The 18200-nt window shown below is 40.8% G+C and overlaps 1 protein-coding gene across 8 annotated transcripts in view; it reads left to right on the top strand.

The window, feature by feature from the left end:
* Positions 1-7682: 7682 nt before the first annotated feature.
* RFX3 (regulatory factor X3) overlaps positions 7683-18200 on the top strand; it is a 249966-nt gene continuing 239448 nt past the window's right edge. For 3 of the 8 annotated variants that reach the window (XM_032801796.2, XM_075067261.1, XM_075067262.1), the window contains exon 1: positions 7683-8077. The gene's annotated coding sequence lies outside the window, so the exon portion shown is untranslated. The remainder of the gene's footprint in view (positions 8078-18200) is intronic. The other 5 variants (XM_075067257.1, XM_075067260.1, XM_075067259.1 and 2 more) reach the window with 4 other exon arrangements.

Here is an 18200-nt window from a genome sequence, read left to right on the forward strand (position 1 = left end):
CTAAGGCTCCTTGGCAGAGCAGCTCTGTTCCTTCCCCCATTGTAGGAAACTTTCCCATGCCATTTGGCAATCGCTTGTGCAGGGACCATAGCAGCACACAGACAAGCACTACAGGGAGCAGGGCAGAAGCCACAAGCATGTGATAGGTGTACCCTCATTTCCCTGCATACCCTGCTAGAATGACCCCCACCTGTGGAAAAGTGTGGGAGAATTTTAGATTTCCCCCTCCCAAGTTCGCTGCACCACAACCCTTGCAGAGTGAGTGCTCTTTTCCCCATGTGGAGCGTCCCCCCTCCACCAACACTCACCATGCTTTAGGTGTTCGCAGAGATGTGTGCTTGCCAAGGGTCATGAGAAAGTGATTGTTTTGTTGCAAAAGGTGTATTTTACTGAAATGTTTCAGTGCTGTGTGTGAATTTAACAAACATGCTTCCACGCATTGTTCCTTGTGTTTCAGCAGATGTGACTTCAGGAACCCCCACCCCCCCAAACACACACACCAGCTGATCATCTCCGCCAGATAAGAAAGCAGGCAAGATGGAGCAAAGAAGACATGTTCTGGGAGGTACTGCACTCCTCCAATGCAGAGAAAAGGGAACACAAGAAGTGGTGGAAAGCCAAAAGGCAGGACAGGAAAGAAAATCAGGAGTTTGTTAAGGATGCTACTAAGCCGGTGACTAAAGTAATGGAAGAGGAAACGCAGATGCTTTAGTCCTTAATAACGCTGCAGACTGAGCAGATCCCGGACCGCCCTCCCCTGCAGCACATTCAGAACTCTTTTCCATGCTCCCCCAAACTCCACCCGCACAGTGCTTTCCACTTTTTGAGACTTCTGGATTTCCCCGTCAGTCCACCCCTTCGGCAATTTTCATAATGATAGCTGGACCTACACACAGGTCTGAAAGTCAACCCTTCCCTGGTACCTCTTTTCACACCAAGCATCTTTGTGTGAGTTGTTTCTTGTGCAATAAAAGCAAAGTTTTTGAATGGTAACTCATCTTTATTTGTTTTCTACAAATTGAGATCGCAGGCACTACCAGTACATAAACAGGCAGTTTATTCATGTGCTTGCTGGAATGTAAGGCCCCAGTGTCACCATTACTTCCTAGGAAAACTACCTGTAATATTGTAGCACCAATCACTGAGATATACATTACTGGTTCTCATTTTCAGTGTTGCCTCAAAGCCTCTCTGATTCGAATTGCCCCCCTCTGGACTCCTCTTATAGCGTTGGTATCTGGCTGCTCAAAGTCAGGAGCCAAGCTGTCTGCCTCAACGCTCCACCCCTGAGCAAACCTTTCACCCTTACCTTCACGAAGATTATGCAACATACAACATGCGGCTATGACCAAAGGAATATTATCCTCATTAAGGTCTAGCCTGCCATAAAGGCATCGCCAGCACACCTTTAATCTGCCAAAGGCACTTTCCACTGTCATCTGGCACCTACTCAGCCTGTTGTTGAACCACTTCCTACAGCTTTCCAGGTTCCCATGTAAGGTTTCATGAGCCTCTAAGGGGTACGCTGGGTATCCCAGGATCACTGTGGGCATTTCAACATCCTCCACTGTAATCTTCTGGTTTGGAAAGAAAGTCCCTGCTTGTAGCTTTCTATACAGGCCGGTGTTCCTGAATATGCATGCATCATGCACCTTCCCGGACCACCGCGCATTGATGTCAGTGAAACACCCATAGTGATCCACACATGCTTGCAACACCATGGAGAAGTACCCCTTCCTATTCATGTACTCATTGCAAGGTCGTCTGGTGCCAAAATTGGAATATGTGTGCCATCTATTGCCCCTCCACAGTTAGGGAAATCCATTTCTACAAAGCCATTCGCTATTTCATGCAGATTTCCCGGAGTTACAGTCCTTCATAGCAGGATGTGATTTATTGCACTGCACACTTGCATTAATGCAGCCCCAGTGGTTGACTTCCCCACTACAAATTGATTCGCGACCAACTGGTAGCAGTCTGGTAGCAGTTGCCAGCTTCCACACAGCAACTACCACATGCTTCTCTACCGAGAGGGCAGCTCTCATTCTGGTGCTCTTGTGCCGCAGGTCTGGGGAGAGCTCCACATGTAGTTCCAGGAAAGTGGCTGTCCGCATGCAAAAGTTCTGTAGCCACTGCTGGTCATCCCACACTTGCATGATGATATGCTCCCATCATTCAGTCCTTATTTCACAAGCCCAAAGCGATGGTCTACCCTATGCAGCTGTTCTGTGAATGCCAAAAGCAATCTAAAATTGCTCCTATGTCTTATATTCCATGTCAGGCTACTGGGAGCCTTCTTCAGTTAGGAACTTTGCAATTAACTGCACTGCCATCCACAACATCTTCATGACAGTTAACAGAGCATAGGAGAGCAGTGTGGGCTCCATCCCTTCTCACAAAGCTGCTGAGGTGCACAGCAAAAAGGGCCATTAAAAAATGCAGCGAAAGACAGCCTGAAGCCCATGGAGTGCTGGAACACAAAACAATGCATCACAGGACACTGAGCCCAGTCCCAAGATGCGTGGGATAGGTACCCACAGTGCATTGCTCACACTGTCGATGTCAGTGCCCCAACTGTGAACACACCCTGCAGACAGAGGGAGTGAGTGTAAACATAACATTCCGATTTTTATGATGCCGATTTGTGAGTTTCTACATCACTTTTGTTGACAAAACTTTGTAGTGTAGACAAGGCCTTGTCTACATGTACCACTATGGTACAGGTGAGTACTATTCCAGCTTTAGTTACAAGGGAATCAGGATAATGTTTGGTATAGTGTGGTATGTATTACAGACCTAGAGGGAGAGTGGATATTTGAATGCTAATATCTAACTGTATTATTAAATTTATTGACCAAAATGTGGGTTATTCCTGATCATCCACTATATGTATCTTCTGACTTTTAAAACAAACTTTGTATTTGTGGTAATCTAAGCACTATACCCAGATGTACAGTGACTCTTTTCTTAACCTGTGTATTATAAATTTTTTCAACATTAGCTTTAATAAAAAATTTAAATCTGTTCTTATCAGTTTGATTACTGAGGCAGAAAACTACACCTTAGACTAGACCTAGAGGGAGCGTGGCAAGGAAGCATTTCATATCCATAGATGTTACAGAGCCTATGGAACTTACTTTTAGCTATTAGCTAACTGTGTTAAACTGGGATTCTGTCTGAGAGAGAGAACAAAGGAGTGAGGTAAGGGTTGTACATTCTTACCTATCTTAGCAGGGTTTGTGGGGAGAACAAAGTGTTCTACAGATTGAAAGCCTTATAGAAATTCAGGGAGTGGATCTTATACTGATCCCAACACCTGTACTACTTTAGATATAGGCTACAACTTTGTTTCACCAGAATCTGAGATTTAGTCAACTATTAACCCATGGGCTGGAATATTGTTAGCTGTGGCGACCGCAGACTGTTTGAAAGCGTTCTGTATTGTCTGGAAAAGGACTGAAATTCTACCATTCTTTTCAAGTTCTGAAGAGTTCCGGTGCTAGACATTACATATTATGATCACACAATAAAGACTGAGAAATCATCTCTGAAAGAAGACCAGAGGGGAATGTATTTATATGTGTGTTCTAAAGTATAGGAGTGTAAAGGTTATGTTGAAACCTTGCATTTAAATATGTAACAGCAACAAAGGATGGGTAGAGGCTATATCTGGAACACATGTAGATTTGTCTACTAGCTTTGGTTTAAAAGCTACTCATAGTATTCTAAATATTATTGACAATTTTTATACTATTTGTATTCTGTGTGCTTTGAATGTTTGTTTACTAAACTATGTGGTTCTTTCTTTGAAGTTGACTGGGAACCATTAACACCTACTTGTCAAGGTTTTACATTCAATAGCCCTGCGGTTTAACTCTAAAGCTTTCTGAAAATATCAAACTCTGGCCTGTGGTTCAGCAGAGTTATGCTGAGGTGCTGAAGAAACAAAATGTAGTATATTGCCTCAGCATTCCCATATTCTGTTAAACATACAATATAAAATGCAAGCTACAAACATAGATTTTGGTTGCAAATGCAGAGCCTGCCAAAAGACCCTAGGGTAGGGATAAATTATGCCCATTTGATTTCAATGGAGAGTTGTATGTGTGTAATTAAGAGCGTAATTTGGCTAAAAAATGTATATGTTTACATGCTGAGTTTAAATTAAGAACAGCTATGTCTATTGTTCAGGGTGGATAGATTCTTGTATTTAAAAAATCTTATTTCTATTAGAAGTTTGTTTTCTTTAACTATAAAAACTTTATCCAAAGAGAAACTGTGATACTTTCCAGACAGATCACTGGGGGGAGCATCCACAAATGACATTTGTCAAAAAGCTTCCTGGTTTTTCTGGTAGCATGGTGATTGCTCACATTCAGCTTGTATCCATATAATCTACTCTGGGTAAGGGGAGGCACATAACTCCACCACCTCAGCAGCTGACAAGAGAACAAATTTCTTCCCTGCTCCCACATTACTCTGGGGAAGGAGTAAATTATTCTATTCCTTCTATTTAATCTCCTTAAATTATGGCTATGCTGAACCTAGAGGTGTAATTTCCAGCTTGGGTAGATGTACACGTTAGCTTTGACTGAACTAGTGTGCTTAGTATAGCAGTGTAGCCACAGCAGCACTGGTAGCAACTCAGGCCAGCTGCCTAAATACGTACCTAGACTCTTGGATGGGATTGTACTCAGGTGGCTAGCCTGAGCCAAACTCCTGCACCATCACAGCTGCACTGCTATTTTTTGTGTGCTAGCTTGATCAAAGCTAGTGTGTGTACATCTACCAAACTGGAAACTATATTCCCACTACAGTGCAGATCTTCACTTACTCTCCCCTGTACCACTCAGGCAACTACACCTCTACCCCAATATAACGCTGTCCTCGGGAGCCAAAAAATCTTACGTTATAGGTGAAATTGCATTATATTGAACTTGCTTTGATCTGCTGGACTGCCCAGCCCCACCCCCCCGGAGTGCTACTTTACTGCGTTATATCCAAATTTGTGTTATATCGGGTCATGTTATATTGGGGTAGAGGTGTAGTAGGGGGCAGAACCAGGGTTCCTCATATTCCCATCCTTCTCTGCCTATTTGCTTGCAATGGGAAACAGCAGGTGAATGGTGACTGTTCTCCTTCCCCCAAGAGTCATAATGTCAGGAGGGTCACTTTACTCCCCTAGGCTCTAAATTATACCAACAGGTAACAGCATTGAGGGGCCTGTCTATCAGAGAGGAATAGTTGGATTGCAACTGTGCCCCGGCCACCTCACTGCTGGGCCTACATGATCTCGGGATTCCAGTAAGATGGACAAATCCTTGGTAGCCTGGAGTGGTGTAGAGCAGGGGTAGGCAACCTATGGCATGCGTGCCAAAGGCGGCATGTGAGCTGATTTTCAGTGGCACTCACAGTGCCCAGGTCCTGGCCACCAGTCCGGGGAGGCTCTGCGTTTTAATTTAATTTTACATGAAGCTTCTTCAACATTTTAAAAACTTTATTTACTTTACATACAACAATAATTTAGTTATATATTATAAACTTATAGAAAGAGACCTTCTAAAAACGTTAAAATGTATTACTGGCATGCAAAACCTTAAATTAGAGTGAAGAAATGAAGACTCAGCACACCACTTCTGAAAGGCTGCCGACCCCTGGTGTAGAGGCTGTATTGCGGACCACCATCCGACCTGTAAACTTTATGGAACTGAAGATAAGCTTCTGCAGTGCTCTGCTGTATCACCAACCTGAATGCTGCACCCTTGTCGAGCCCCTGAAGACAACAGGAGCAGCATTTGCTCAACATCTCAGAATAAGGCTCTATTTTGGCAAATAATCCAGATCTTCAACTTGATCACAGTGACAGTTTGACTAATTCCTGAATATTATTTCTTAACTGAAAAAGTCTCCACCAGCCAGTTACTGTAGGTCTTAGACCTGGTCTACACTTAAAAATTAGATCAACCTAGCTACATCACCCAGGGCTGTGAAAAATTTTGTTCCTTGTGCAATGTAGTTAGGGAGATACAGAGAATACAAGCTGAGTAAAGTGGATTGAAGTTTGTTTGGAGACATGGTGTGTGGAAATGCAAGATGGTAAAAGTCTTCTGCAGGGGTATAATACGTTGTAAGGATAGAGGCCGTGTGTGGGGAGGGAGTAGGTGGATTACAGATTGTGCCTATTGGTACAAAATGCCTGTGAAGGTATAGGCTGGTTACAGGCTATGCATAAGAATTCAGGATGCGTATGTGGGGGAAGTTAGTGGAAATTTCTAGAGTGTACCTGGTTTACAGATTGTATGTAGCAAAAATGTTAGAGGGACCAGTAAATATGTTACAGTGTACATGGGTTCTCAGTAGGTGGATTACAGGATGCATGGTTGGGAATGTGTGTAGAAAGTACCTGGGTTATAGGGTACATAGAGGTTGTGTGCATAGGGTTGTAGGTAGGTTACAGGAAGAGTAAGGGATGGAGGTAGGTTACAGGATGTGTGTGTGGGAATAGGACATATTTGGGCTGTCAGTGAATTACAAGGGGTGTGTATACAGGGGTTGTAGGTAAGTTGCAAGGAGTGTGGGAGGTAGAGGATATAGGTGATGAACAGATGGCTACAGGGCATGGTATAGGTAGGGGCTGCGGAGATGTAGATGGGCCACAAAATGTGCGTGTTGAGGTAAGTGGTGTGCAGGAGAGGGCTAGAGTGAGGTATGTGGGTTGCAGGATGGGCAGGCCTAGGGTGTAGGTAAATGCAAGTGCTGGTGTAGGAGTGAGGTGTGTGTGGGGGGCAGTAGCAGAGTTGCAGCTTGCTGTAGGGTCAGGGATGTGCACACTGGAAATGCAGGTGGGAGGAGGGTAAGGGATGTGTATGTTGATTGCAGGACAGGTGCAGAAGTGGGGGTGTGTGGGTGTGCAGATGAGTTGTAGAGCAATGTATATGTAGATTGCAGGTTGGTGTAGGTGGATTGCTAGAGATGGGTGTGGCGAGAGTTGGGACGGGTGTACCACAGTTGGTGAGCTGAAGAGTCAGTGTAGGGGTGACAAGGGGGTGTAGGGAAGTTGCAGGGCGAAAGCTGTGGGAAGGCTCCGCGTGGGGGTGCGAGGCGCGTGTAGGCCGGTTGCACGGTGGATACAAGGGCTGTGTATGGTCGGGGACGCTGGCAGGTAGCAGGGTCGGTGTATGCGGCGGTAAGACGAGTGCACCCAGGGAGTGGCTAGTCACAGGCTGTGCGCGCGGCGGCGATTACAAGACGCTGAGTGCGGAGAGCCTGCGGTCCCCTGTCCTCCCTCTAAGATGGCGCCTCCAGACCGCCGTTTTCATGGCGCTAGGGGAATCGGGCACGAGGCGGGACTTCCTCCGTGCCCCGCTCTACAACTGCTTCCTCGGCACACGGGTGGTTAGAGGTTCCCGAGCGAATCTCTCGCCTACCCACATCCGGGACTTTCCTCCGCCTCTCTCTCATAGCCGGAAATGACGGCAGAGCCAGCCCGCCGCGTTGCTCGTGCACGCGGGAGTCAGGTGTAGCCACGCCCCCTAGTCGCGCAAGGCGGGTATAGGCGCTCGGTATTTGCGCCTGCTGAGCGGACTAACTGTCCCCGCGAACCGCCCTCCCGCGGACACCGCATTGTGCTCACCAACACCCGCCTGTGCGCGCGCCCCAAGGCGTGGAACGCTCAGCCCGACCCCACCCCGCCTTCAGTGAGAGACAGGTGCGCTCCCCTCCTGCCTGTGGGGGAGCCGAATCCCCTCCCACCGCCGCCGGGACTGGAGATGTCAGTCATGCGATGGCCCCGCCTCTTCCGGGCCTCTCAGGCTGGGCCGCCTCCTCCTCCTCTCTCGCTCGCTCTCTCCCTTTTGTGAGTTATAGCAACCGTTGCCTTGTGAATCAAGCGCCATAGTCACCGTAGTCCTGGCGACTGTTACCCATCAACAACAACCGCTCCTCTCCTCCTCCTCCTCCTGCTGCTGCTCCTCACCCCCATCCTCACCCCCTTCCTCATCATCACCCACAACAACAACACCAACATCCACCAGCAAGAGCAACAACAACAGCAACACCACAGCCCTGCACAGCCCAGGTGACTATTATTGTTCCGTGCACTCCGGCCCCGCGGTCTCCGGGCTGCACTGCCCCATTGATTGAGATGTAGCCGGAGGCTGAGGCTGTAACGCGTGTCTCCCTGCTGGCTGGTTGTCCCACCCCCCTTGGTTGTACTTTGATGGTGGATGGGGAATGTGGTGTTGGCTGAGGGCTGGGAAGTGGGGGTGGGGGAAGAGGGAATAGAGAGTCACGCTTCTGGTCTGCGGGACGGTTCTGGAGAGCGTGGGAAGGTATCTCCTTGGCCTCCGGGTACAATAGAGGAGAATTGTTAGAGGAGAGGAGATGAGATGTTGATGAGCCCTGTCTGATGGTACCTGCTTTAGCGAACACCCAGGCATGGTTTCTGCAACACACCAACAACCAGGGAATATTTCTCCTCTTCACTCCTAGGGGCCTTGTTCTTGGGTTATGAGACTGTTCAGATTTAGATGTTTGTGAACTTTTTATCTCTTCTGGTGATACTCACACATTCCATAGCCCTCTTCTGTGAAGCCCCAATTGTGTGGCCAGATTATTTCCTCCTTTAACCATCATTAGTTTAATTGTTTATTTTTGGGAAAACTGTATTTTATTTGTACTGTAAATTGTTTTTCTATTCACCCAATAGTCGCCCCCAACCCCCAACCACCACAGACAGTAGCAGTTTTGCTTTGCTGTCCAGCCGCTGGGAAAGATTTTTTTTTATGCTGTTTTTGTACTTGTGATTTAATCTGGATACAGTGCATGTGTGGTGTTGGGTTTGTAGTTTATCTAGTGTGTTATCTTCCATGTACAGATATTTGGGGTAGAGAATTCATTTCAGTTTCCTTAAGTTTCCCACAGTGAAAGGAATTTTAGTTATTTTTCATTATGAATGAGAGACTTTGTGTACATCAGATACATGAAAGAGAGAAGAAAATGTTAAGACTTGCTTTGCAATTTTATTTGTCAAAGCTACTGTACCTTTAGAGGATTTTTTTTTTGGTGGGTCTTTTTCTGCTGAAATTGAAGTCAAGTTGTTCATAAAGAATGTATGAATCTTCTGAACTTGAAATGCATGTATATTTCATCTTCTTTTTGGTTGTTTAAGGTTTAGGAATTTGACTTCTCAGCATATACCATCAATTTATTCACTTGTTTTTCTGGACATAAGGTGTGTATTTGATACCTTCATGGGGTATCATGGGGGATTTCTTTAACATTTTTATATCCAATTCTCTCCTCTCTTCCCCTCCCCCGCGCCGTGATGTCAAATCAAGTCTCAGTTAATAAAACAGTCTCTAGAATTTACAAGTTTTTTTTATACAGATGATTTTAAAAGTGTTATTTCCTCATTCCTATATTTAATGTAATTTGTAGGAAAATGATAGTGTTTTACAAGATATTTTTGTTGATTTTAATATTGAAGATACTTTTTTCCACCTTTACATTTAAGCCCTGCATTGACTACAGTCTTGTTCCTGGTAACAATGCCAACAGAAAGATATTGATTTATTTGACAGAGCAACCTCTGAAGAATGTGACAGTGTCAATTATTCTGGGGATTGTCAAGTGCAGAGGAGGTTAGATAATTAATGCATTAGTGATACTTATATTAATTTTTGAACTAAGGCTTATAATGTCTCTTGCAGTTTTACTTTCTAAGTATGTTTTCATATGTAGTCCGTGTAACTGAAATGATACATTTCAATGAACCACCAAAGGTCTCAAAATTCTCATTTGTGGTCTTGTCAAAGTTTTCATCTTGAACAATAAAAGAGTCATCAGTAATCAAAATGTTGCTTTCATTTAACTTAATATACTTTATATTTAAAAGGAGGAATGACTTATTTTCGGTTCTCCTAGCATAGGTACTGTGATCAGATGAGTTCCAAATATGTTAAAAATTACTGAAATCAAAGAAGTCAGTTTGTAACTATGTGTTCAGTATGTTATATAGTAGAGTTGTTGCATATAAATCTTAGTGAATTAATTTCTATAATATAACAATTATTAGATTTTTGTCACTGAGTTTACTTTTGTGATTCATTATTTGTTAATTCATTCCACACATCTAATATTGTCTGCATGGTAATGCCCCAGTTCTGCAAGCAGCACTGTGTGGGTTGGACTCCCTACACCAGCAAAGAGCCTCATTGATGGTGGAGTTCTGGATAGGTCTAGAGATCTGCCTGGGTAGAACAGCTTTCAGGATCAAAGCCTAAATTAGCAAAGAAAAGTGAGCTTGCTGTGGAAGCAGAAATCTTTATTTTTTAAAGACTGTATTTAAAAAAAGCTGTTTTGTATCACAAAAAGTTTTTTAGTATTCCTCACCACATTTACTTTAAAGGAGCTGTTGCATGAGGTAATTGAAAATAGTGCCATGTCACATCAGCTAGCCTCATAGACTTTTACAAAGAAAAGCAGCATTAACAATTTGTTCCCACCTTAACGTTTTAATGTTTCATAGATGGGATCTTCATTATGCATTTTGATTCCCCAGTGCCTTCAGCTATCAGAATACCAGATGTTTGCGATGTCAGACAGCCTTTTGATAATAAAATGGTTTGTGATTTTTATTTACGTGTTTGTGGTTTAGAGTACATAGCTGAACAAGTGTGATTAAAAATGCATTTTAATGCACTTGCACATAGCTTCATTGAGTCTTTGTGAGTTCTGTGCCTTGGTGTGTTAGCTAAATTGCATTGTGCTGGAGTAGTAGATATTTTTTTGGCAATGTATTCAAAAGAAATAAAATAAGAGTCCATGACCTGCCATTTTTATATAGTTTAAAATCCTTGTTTTCTTCATCTCCTCAGGTAACTGGGCCTTGTTTTGTTACTACTGTATATTTTCTTCTCTTCCTAAATATAGCAATTTGTTAGCTATAACAATACAGTTATCAGAAATAAAAATGTTACTATTTCTTTTAACTTAATAAACATCACACTGAAAGGGAAGGATTACATATTTTTCTTTGTCCTTACCTGAAACAGAACCAGGTGTGCTTAATACGGTTAAGGAATCCAAAATGTTGCAAATTTTTATCATAGTGGTTACTTTGTGGTGTAGTGAGTGTTACTGATTTTCAGGGTTTTTCCTACCTCTTCTGTCATTAAATTATTTCCTTTTCATATTCAATATTGAGGGATGCTTTTTCATGCAAACCACAAAGGAGGCCTACCAACAGCAGACATTGACGTGTAATATTAACAAGAGAACAGGCTTTTTCAACATATATAATGTATTTTGATTTTTTTTTAAAGTTTGTTTTGAATTAAGATTACAGGTTGTAAATGCAACACAAATATACAGAGAATAAAAGTAAACTTTCAAAGTTATTATAGAGCTAGAGAGCGAGTTTTAAAGCAAGTTCCATGTCAGATTAATATAGACTCTAATTAGAATACCAAGAAGTGTTTTTAAATAATGAATTAAACTATTAATTTTTCAGCCTCCTCTTAGTAAATAAACTTTTAAAAATCTGCATGTTTAAAATTGCATGTTTTTTCCACCAATTATAAGTTTGATGTTATTTATGTGTCTTTTAATAAAGGTGGTGTTAACAGTGGTTATAGTTTTTCTTTGCTTGCAAGTTGAATGTGTACACACATTTTGGAAATGTAAGATTAAGTGGATAGACTGATTTGACTAAATTTAGCTTGTTAGGGACAGATGGCTGCTTTAAACAGGTGTCACTTTCATTTGTAGTGCATTGTGCTGGGACTTCCAGTGGCTCACAGAGTCCTGTCTAAAGCAGGTGGCATCTTCTGCTTTTGTCATTAGCAAAATCTACTCTTTTATAGGTAATTATTTTCCCAGTGACTGGGTACATTATAATATGTAGTATAGTTTTATCAGAGTCTTAAATGGCTCCTCATAACACATTCATATATTAAATTTTTCGATAATCCACTTACCAAACTTTTAAATGGAGGAAAGGACAGCATTGTGGAGCAATATGTGTTAGCAGCTTTTGAATACAAGTAGGTTGAATAATTCTAATAGCTGGCTTGCAAGACAAGTAGCAAATTGCAGCTTGATGTAAGAACTTGTTTTGCTAGACAACTGACTTGTGGCTTTTTAAAATCTGACTTATGACTTAATTTTTATACCAGTGAACTATAAATAGGAACATTAAATACATCTTAAGCTTCCATCTTTTATTTACAGTGTCTGTTGATCTGTGAGACATCTTTATTCTTTCATTTTATTGACTATTAACTGTTGCAAGTTAAAATATTCTTAACTTTACACATTTGGAAAAAGAAAGAATTGGGATATGAGAACTAGAGCTTTCTAGATTTTTACTTTCTGCACCAGTGTTGAGAACAATGACTGGTGCCCATTTTTAATCTGTTACATTTCCTCTAGCAGATGCACCAGAGGGTGCTATGCTATTTCAAATACAATAAGAAAAAAGCTAAAAAGCATTGATTTATTCACATATTAAATATATATAATATATATAATTTATATTTTTCAATTCTTATTGTAAATCAAGATTTTTCTGTCGTTATTCTATGCATCTCCATATAGCAAGATGTTTTCCTTCTAAATACTTATAGTAAATATTTTAGAATAATAGACTGTTCCATAACAAATATGTATTTATGCAGTATGCAGTCACAGTTTACTTAAAATTCAAAACATACTTATTTATTTATTAGCTGTGCTTGTATTGCAGATGTAGTTTCCACTTTTATATATCTGCCTTATATCTTACATTATTTACTCTTATTTAAGTATATCATTGCTAATCTCAATAGCTGAATTAATTATTTGGTTTAAGAAATTCTCACATTTTTAGTTTGGTTTAATGTACTGCCATTTCAGTTTTAATTATTACGCAAATTTTGTTTGGTTTGTTAATTATTTTGCAGCTGAGCTTTGTTTTGGAACGTATATTACCTTGCATTTTTGTTGGTCAGTTGTTTTATTCCTTGCTGCAAGTCTTGCTGGAAGAAACTGGGGTCAAAGCAGATAGAGCTAATTATTCTTTCATAAGTAGCAAAGAGAGTACAAGAATCTAGTGGACTCGAAGACTTTTATGTATTGTATTCCCCTAATTATTGGGACTGATGGGCTAATAGAGAGGCAGTAGCCTCTTCATATTTAAGATAACAGCCAGGTTCTATTATAAATACTCTATTGTGGGTATGTATAACTGACAAATTAGGATTTCTTTTTTTACCTGTTTCATACCAAAACAGCCTTTTTGCATGACTAAAATTAAGTATACAGTTATGGTAAAAATGACAGAATATCTTTAAAAATAATTCTACACTATCTTTGCTTTTCATTTCTATAGCAAAATTGTGGGATGCAGTTTCTTACCACTTCTGTAGCTTAATGAAGTCTTCTGAATTTTTTTTTGTATATAGCATCTAATAATGTAGTGTTTACAGCACATATTGAGCCTTCTTGAGGAGATGTGTATAGTGGTAAAACTTGAACTCTGCTAAACTTATACTCACTCACACCAGTAGATGGGTGTAAGTAAGGGTGTCTAATTCAGTGGAATTGCCATGCTGAGAAGCCACAAAAAGATGTATTCTGCTTTAATTCACATGTCCTTACTCCTTTCTGTTAGTTGCTTTTTTTGCTACTCTCCAGTCTTCTGGCCACTCTGTGTGAATTACACCTTGCTCAGAATCTGTGGGCCAAATTTAGAAATGAAGTATTAGGCATATTTGTAAGTTGTGTGTTGGTGAGGGGGTCTAAACTGGTGCAACCTGAATGTGAGGGAGCCAGAAAAGTGTACATTATAGCAGTTTAGACATTCTTAAACGTATAGTAGCTTACATATAATCTTTATCTATCTAGATTCTTATATGGTATCCATTAGTACCCTAAGCTGGGGCTGAACATTATACACTAAACTCTGAATTTGACCCACTATATTCACTTATATTTTGGTAACTTCTGCCTCACTTGTTAATAATTGGGAAAAACTTGTTTAGCAATATTTTTAACGTTTGCTTCCTATTATTAATGAACCCAGTACTTTGAAGGGTGATTCCTTAGTTCCCCTTTCTTTGAGTGTACATGTAATGCAACCATCACATTGTACACAATGCTACCCTGTGTAACTATGTAATCTACTACCATTGTCTTGTGCCCTCTTCTTCCCTCTTACTGTTACTGTCACTTGTGCCTTGTCTCAAATTAGATTGTAAGCTCTTCAGGGTAGGCCATATCTTCCTGTGTTTATAGTGCCTGATTGGGCTTTTGGGCACTACCACCATGCAAATAAAGAACAACAATGGGTCTTGCTTGCTATGTACCCCCCAAGCAAGTGGCTTCCCTCTTCTGTTTTGTTACCTCAGTATAAAGTTAGTTGCATTTCTCCCTATTTATCATGTCAAAGGCAATTTCTAAACAATGAAACACACACTATTCAAGGCAACTATATAGAAGTGCAAAATACAGGGTACAAACGAGCAATTTTATAAAAGGTGCCATTTGCCCAATTCACTGTACAGCAGCTAAAGCCCTACTGTTAGTTTATCTGATTTCTGAGTTCTAGTTTTTATAAATAGTGTAATAATCCAATAATAATGAGGTATTGGTTTTTTTAACTTTCAGAATTTAAAATTAATATGTAGAAATTTCAGTGAAGGTATTATTTTAAAATATGTTTTTAGCTTGAACAAGTTAATTCACTTTATCAGCTGAATTTTCAGTTCATGTTCTGGAATATTCCTTCAGTTAGGTCAGTACTGATTTTTAAAGAATATTTACCTAAGATTTTATTTTTCTTTGTTGTGACTGTGTTGAATGCTCAGTTGCCAGTTAAAGATATTTTACTTACAAGTGGGTTGATAACCAGCACTGGACAGTTGATCTACTGGCCTTCAGCATGGTCAGTGACATATTGTTAGCAACACCATAGGTAAAATGGAGGAGGGGGTAGATGCTGAGATTTCTACATGGGTGTGCTTTCGTATCAGCCTCTGGCAAGGAGGTGTCATATAAACGTAAAGCTGCTCCATCCTCTTTAATAGCTGGAATGAGAAAGGAGCTTTTTGTACTTTCTCCCTCTTCTTGAGCCTCCTGGCTGATGTTCCATAGTAGGGTCTCTGCAAAATTCTGAATGACAGATGTAAATCTGACCAGTCTTGTTAATTTCACTCTTTTGCTGCTTATCAAACCTGTGAGATGGGCAGAAGCAGAGGTACTGTAGAAAGACAGCAGATCATTGATTTACACTAGGTTCACATTTACAAGGGCCAGAAACTTCATGAAAGTTTAAATTCTGCAGAAATTGATGATTTAGTACTTCCCTGCCTTCCCCCTCCCATTCCAACCACCATCACCACCACCATGCTCATGAGTGAGTTTCCCACTCCCCGCTGGTAAGTGTATATTTCAAGCCCTCTTAGGCAGCATATAATGCCACATATGAAATTCATTGAAACATCATGTAAGGTCACAGAGATTGGGTCAGTTCATACATTTGACCAGTGACTGTCAGGGCGCAGTTAAAAACGCTTGAAAGCATCCAACAATAATAATGGAAGCAAGGTGTGGGGGGAGGGGGGAACGCAGGTTGAAGAAGTGTCATATGGGGTTAGCTAATACTTCACATATGGTATTAGATAATAGTTAACAGACCACTTTCTTCTCCTGGCTCATAAACAAGGTATGCAGTTTCCAGGGTTAAGACTATTTACATTTGTTTTGTGTTTTGTTGAGTATCTTCCTGTCATGGGAGGAATTGATGGATATATTGGTAAAATGAAGCGAGGCGACCACAGAAGGTACATTTCCTTTTGTTTTGGATGAAACTTAAGTAATGAAATTCTGCCCCCACCGAAGTCAATGGGAGATTTGCTATTGACTTCACTGGAGCCAGGATTTCACTTGTGGGTTTTGACTACACCTCTAAGTTTGGAACCTAGTTTTGTTAGATGTAAGAAGACATACCCATCCGGAGAGTGTCCACTTAACATTCTGGATTGCTGTGATTCACACTATGACTCTTACGTGTCTATACACGCAAATACAGTCCACCTCTTTGGTGACAGTTATATACTAGCTGCTCGTTCTTGGGCTGAAATGTCATTTGCATGGGCACTTAACTAGATTTGGCATGGGAGGATGTGGAATAGAGGTATATTCAGACAGACTACTAGGTTGGATAAAAATACATGCATCCATTTTCAGAAACTTTGTGTGTTTGAGTCACCATTTCTGCCATAAGACTCAACTTACCTGGTGAATTCAACAGGCGGATTTTATTCAGAAAAAGAGTTGTGGTCTAAAATTGCAAGAATTCTATTATGCATCTCTTGTAATATGAGCCATGCACATTGGTGACGTGGATCAAAAGGGAAAAGTTTGTGTCATCCTTCAATCAAATCTCCATAGTCCCAGAAAGCATATTACACCTGTTTACAAAATTAAATGAACAGTTTCATGTGTTCAGTCATGACCTCTGACAAGGATAATCTGTATTCAGGCTTGTTTTAGTGACGGTTAATGAGGGTCAATTTGACCACCTATGTAATAGCTAGTTTACCATGTTAACTGTTACATAGAAGATCAAGCTGGCATATATTATTAGCTAACCAGGCACAAGGCACTTTTAAGGTCACACTACCAATCCAATCATTACTGGAAGGGAATGCTTTTGCTTTTTATTTAGTAACTGGTTTCAGTCCATCCTAAACTGGTTCATGTTCCATCAAACCATTTCAATTGAACTACAAGTTGTGTGCTAACTGGTTTCATGATTTTATAGATTCACTTTATTGCATTATATAAGTTCAGTTATATGAAAAAAATGCAAAATCATCTGACAGTTAAATTTTAGACTTGGTTTATAAGTAAAATTAATAGTATGGTAACTTTTCCTTCTGCTTAAGGATGATTCTTTAATAACTTTCTATGTTTATATTCTTTGGGTCAACTGAATGGATCTTATTGTGTGGGCCAAATCATTCCTTCTGCTTTTTGGATGGAGGGGTTAAAATCTTGTTGGATTAAAAATAGTGAAGGGGGCATGCAATTGAGGTATGTCTCCTCCACAATGTCAATTCCTGATTCTGTAGAAACCCTGCTGTACTGCTTTGTGGTTTCAGGATCAGTCAGGTGTGAAAGGGATGAGGCGTACAATGCCATGGAGAATGTCTCCTTTCAACCTCTTGGTCATTCCCTGCTGGGGTGAACGCAGACTATATCAGAATAATGTATGCTATTGTTTCTCTCTAAGTGCTCTGAACCCTCTTTCTCCAACAGGAAGGTTCTAGGAGCAACAACCTCATGGCAAACTCATGGTAGCTTTGCTATGTTAGAGCCATGTTAACATGGAGATAAGAGCTGGGCAGCATTAGACCTCAGCATAGTTAGTACAGGGCAAACCACAGGTTTTAGGACTGCAACCTCAATCCACTTCCCCCTCCTCCCCTACTCTCTCTACCCCACATATTTGTTGTTTCTCATAAAAATGGTGTAGCTAATTAAAACTTCTTTAGTTTCTGGAAGAGTGTAAACTTTGTCTTCTGGGAAGAATGTAACATTGTGTCATCACTTGGATGCAGAGAGTTAGTTTAGTCATAGCCGGATCAAGTCATACATAATATTAGTTTGTTTTATGGTGTCCATATTATGATTTTAAAAATATTGTCACAGGGAGGAGGATAAGCACGAGAGGGTTTTGACAGCTCGGCAGCTGTTTTGTGGTTGTCTGTCAGAATGAAGGATACCCAAAAGCCAGTTGTGATCTGAGGAGCTGCAGGATTTGCAGTGTCTCTATGTGCATGACATAGTAACTTGTACGTCAGTAAGGAGGCCAGCAGGTAGCACAAGCTGGCCAAGGACATTAGCAGCTGGAACAGAATTCCTTGAATGTAGGCTTGAAGGCACATTGGACAATTGTAGGAAGAATGGAAAAGGTTGAGGGGCTAGTTGATTATATATAAAACCTTCAGTTTAATCAGCTGTGTCAACCCTATAGAGTGGACCAGTTGTGACTTAACTTTATGTATAACCTTAATTTCCACTTCCCAGCTTCCTTCTCTTCATAAACAAATATTTTAAAAATAAAAATGAAAGTATATTTGCTCTACGTGGATTAGTCATTGTATCGTATATTTCTTATGCGCTGATACAAAAGCTATCTGCCTTCTCCTCCTAAA

Source organism: Chelonoidis abingdonii, chromosome 6 (assembly GCF_003597395.2).
Source record: "Chelonoidis abingdonii isolate Lonesome George chromosome 6, CheloAbing_2.0, whole genome shotgun sequence".
In the NCBI taxonomy this organism is placed as follows: Eukaryota; Metazoa; Chordata; order Testudines; family Testudinidae; genus Chelonoidis; species Chelonoidis abingdonii.